Consider the following 4,819-nt stretch of genomic DNA (forward strand, 5'->3'; position numbering starts at 1 on the left):
ATAAAAAGTTTAAATATTATTTAGTAATTATTATTTTATATTTTAAATATTAAAATGTTTAATATAATTTTATATTTTTTAATTTTATTTATTTAATTATTAGATTAGACTTTATATTTAGGTTTAGAGTTTTTTTTATCAATAAAATTTCACATTTAAATAATTTAATCAACCAAGTCTTTTAGATTCACGTTCTTTTTTTTCTTCTAAATTCACACATGCACATTCTTCTTCACCTCTAATGCTACATCTTTTTCTTCTTTTTCTCCTTTTTCATTATTTTTCAATTTCGTTACCATCGTCACCTCCTCCTCCTCCTCCTCTTTTTCTTATTGAAATTTTCTCTCCTCCATCATCATTATCGTCATGATCATGATCATGATCGTTATCATTATTGTCTTCTTCTAATACGTATCATCGTTGTCGTTATCGTTATTATTACCGTCGTTATTGTTATCGTTATCATCAATTTTTTTTCATATTGATGACATTGTGTGATCCAAAATTGATTTGGATGTGTTTTTGTTCAAAATTGACTTGGTTTGTACTTGTTTTTAAACGAGTTTGTTTATATATCATCATCATCAAGTAATTTCGGTTTATTTGAAATTTAATTTTCGGTTCATTCTGGATGTAATTTCGGTTCATTTCTGAGTGAAAAATTTATGATCATTCAATTTTGTTTGTGTACTTGTTTTCAAACACAATTATTACGTAATTTCAGTTCATACTAGGTTATTTAAATAAGGTGCACTTGGTCTATACTTGTTTTGAAACGAATTTGTTTGTGTATCATCATCATTAAGTAAATTCGAAATTTAATTTTTGGTTCATTTTGGATGTAGTTTTGGTTCATTTCTGAGTTAATTAAGATGCATTTGGTCCCGTTGTTCTGTACAATTCAAAACTCTTCCTCTTCACATCCTCTCTTGAGAGGAATAAAACCAAGAAAAAGAAAAAAATTCAAACAAAAAATAGAAACAAGAATAAAAAACTCCTCAAAACTCTTCATCATATTCTTCTTGTCTTGTTCATCTTCTCTTTCTTTTTTTTCTTCTCATCATTTTTCTTCTCATATTCTTCTTGTTCATCTGTTTTTTTAGTTTGACTTAATATAATAAGTTATAAATATCTCCTAAACTATTATAATCATCATATAAAATGATTAGAAAAGTACCAAAATATTTTTGAATTTCATAATAAAATTATGATGTTAACAAATGAGATGGACTGAATTAGAAGATACAAAACTGACAAAATGTCAGAATCTTACCTTCAAAAACACACTTGAACACTCACTCATCCTTATAAGTTCCTCTGCATTATTCCAAGTTGTTTTCTATCTAGAATTTTCTCCACCATTTATTTTATTTTATGTTCTTTCATTTATATGTATTTTATCTTTTTTAACTTGTACTAATTCTTTTCTACACTTTGTTAATTAAGTCTTGAAAAATCTTTAAAGACTAAGAACATAATTAAACACTTTGAAATTCTGTAAAATATTATTGCATTTGATTAATGTTTATTCAAAGTTAAGTTTCATCTTGTACTTTATATATTTCAAACTTTCTTGCTTCTTTTGCATCCCGATTTAATTTTTCCTCTTTATTTTATGCACTTCAATTCTTTCTGAGTTTGAAACTCACAAGAGGAATTTGTTTTGATCCTAGAATTTAGATCATGAACAAAAAACTGTCTTCCAAGATAAAATATAAAAATTGGTAAAATAATAATTTTCAATTGTTATCTTTGATTTATATAAAAATATTTTCAGGTGAGTAGTCAACTATAGATATAAGTTTTGGAACTGTTCCATTACTTATTTGCTTAATTGGCTATTTAATAAAACAAGCGGGGAAGAAATATTAAATTCTATTAAAAAGACACTAATTACATTAAAAAAATTTAAAATATAAATAAAATAAATAAATATGTAATTTTTTTGATCATCATGCATCATCATTTACCATAAACTTGTAATTAGAAAGAGAAATGACTAAAGACAATATGTTTTATATACTAATAATATTAATAATTGGAACAATTATTTGTTCTCTTAATATTGGATTCGACAGCTTTATTGGCCATGATGAAAAAGTGTGGCATCCAAGTGTTGATGATGCCTACAATATTGTCTTATGTTAAAAACAAAATATATCTAAATAATTGAAAATATGTTTTTCATTATCTCACTGTTATATATGATACTCAACATTGATAATATATTTTTAACTTTTTAAAAGTATTCGCAATCTTTTCGACTATATTTTAGGTCAAGTAATTTGATGACCCTTTATAATTAATTTATTAAATTCAAAAAGGAGTTAAACAAAATTGAAATAATAATAAAGAATTCTAAGATAATATTCCACGCACTAAAGTAAAGACTTTTTATTTCGTTTACATTAGCTATTTACTACTCTTAAGATAGGGAAGGGACACAATCCAGTTAAAGAATATTCTAATAATTAATTTGAGAATCATAAAGCATATAATAATATTAATAATATTAACAATAATGATTTTAGATTATATAAAGCCTAGTTTCATTTATCATAAACTTGTAATTACAAAAAGAGAGATGACTAAACAAAGTGTACTTTATGCACTAATAATAACATTGATAATTGAAAAAATGATTTATGTTAATGTTGAACTTGATGGCTTTGTTCTTGATGATGGAAAAATGTATATTCCAAGTGTTGATGATGCCTACGATCTTAACTCGTGTTACAGAAAATGCAACGAAGCCTATAACACCAGATTATCGAAAAAATTAAGAAATATACGACAAAGATGCAGAGAGATTTGCAAAAGCCTAAATTGGTGTATAGAATGGTGCAGGGAGCAATGTCGTGGGGATGAAGATGCATATAAGAAATGCATAGAAGCATGGATAAACCAAATACAAAGTGGATATCAAAAAAATATTAAACATTCAAGTCTTTTTATGAACCAAGTCTAATCAAGTTAAATAAGAATATTTAGAATAATGTACGTTGTTTATAACTGATTTTTGTTATATTAAACCAATTTTATTATTAGTTAGACTTGACTAATAAAAAGACTTAAATGTGTAACGTTATACATTTTACAATAAATATTAATAAGTGCACCTAGTACTTTATTAATAGTAAGTATTTAATATGTTTTATTTTATTTTTTTGAATTTTTGTGAGTTTTGTTTTTTGAAAAATAAATGCACCTAGTACTTCATGTGATATGATAAATACTACTTTTAATTTTGGCCCTAATAGTATAAAATATTATAAAATGTAATAATTCAAAAAATATTTATTCTAAACTCATCAATTTTGACATCCAAATAATATAAATATTCCGACATAAGAACTTAAATATTGACATTAACCTACTACGTCATTATACTATATGGTATTTAATGTAATATATTATTATTTAATTAATGAATTGAAATGATCATTAATTTGACTTATGTTTTATTTTTTAGTGATTAATAATTTAATATGACTAAAAAAATTATTTAAAAATTAATTTAAAAAATAAATAATAAATAAGAATTAATTTAATTATTTACTCATATACTGAAATTAATAGTTATTAGAAGATAATTATTGTGTATTTTTTAAAATATTCTCTCTTCCATTGAATAAATATGAGTGACCATGATAGAATCACGATGTACATTAAGAAAGAAGTCATAAGTCCAAAAAGAAAAAGAAAAATAGTATCCTATAAAAGAGAAAAGAGAACAATAAAAAAGACCAAGTGTAATAATCTTAAACACAAACATAAATATTAACTTAAGTATAGAAGTACTTTGTAAATACATTTTCTATCATGGTTCATGGTTGTTAGATCGTACAATAATTAAAACATATTAACCATGATTATAAAACATTATAATTTGTTGTTGCCAGTAATATGTTAATTTATATCTAGACATAATTAGTTGGTGGATAGAACGATGAGGGGTCGCAGCAACCGTGTTGGAGTTATAGTGAAATTGAAATAATTAAGCAACAAAAAATTTAACTATATAAAAAAAATTAGAGGAGAAATATTAAATTTTGTTAGAACTTGAAAAGACATTATTATAATTAAAATTTAAAAAGATTTGATATGTAATAAATTGAATAAGCAGAGATGTAGTATGGGAATTTGTAAATACCTCAAAATGTTACTTATTAAGGATAAAAGATATATTTAACCTTTTCAAAAATAAATAAAAAAAAAGTGTTTTTTTTTTCTTTTATCCTCCTTGTTATACATAATACTTAACATTGATATTACATTTTTAACTTTTTAAAAGTATTTGCAATTTTTTTTACTATATTTTGATTCAAGTAATTTGATAACCCTTTATTACTTTAATGAATTCGGGAAGGAGTTAAACAAAATTGAAATAATAAAGTATTCTAAGACAATATTTTACTATATAGTGAAGATTTTTTATTTTGCTTACATTAATAATTCACTACTCTTAGAATAGGGAAGGGGCACAAACTAAGCAAGGAATATTCTAATTAATTAGAGAATCATACTGTATATAATAATATTAATAATAGGAAAAGTCTAGGGACCAGCAATTTTTGTGTTTTTTGGCCAGCACTTAACCATCAAAATAAAAGTAAGTGATTTTCTACCATTAGATGTAATCTCTCATCATTAAAAATATTATTGATGACCAATTGATAGTTACAAAACATCAAAATTGCTGGCCCTAACATTCTTCTTAATAATATTAACAATGATTTTAGGCTTATATAAGGCCTAGCTAGTTTCATTTATCATCATGAATTTGTAATTGTAAAGAGAGAGAGATGACTAAACACAA

General features: G+C 24.0%; 1 long non-coding RNA gene across 1 annotated transcript in view; it reads left to right on the top strand.

Moving 5' to 3' along the window:
- LOC110269111 overlaps window positions 1–3,059 on the top strand; it is a 5,637-nt gene extending 2,578 nt beyond the window's left edge. Inside the window, exon 3 of the long non-coding RNA XR_002358205.1 lies at window positions 3,049–3,059. This is a non-coding gene — a long non-coding RNA (uncharacterized LOC110269111). The remainder of the gene's footprint in view (window positions 1–3,048) is intronic.

Source organism: Arachis ipaensis, chromosome B02 (assembly GCF_000816755.2).
Source record: "Arachis ipaensis cultivar K30076 chromosome B02, Araip1.1, whole genome shotgun sequence".
Taxonomy (NCBI): domain Eukaryota; kingdom Viridiplantae; phylum Streptophyta; class Magnoliopsida; order Fabales; family Fabaceae; genus Arachis; species Arachis ipaensis.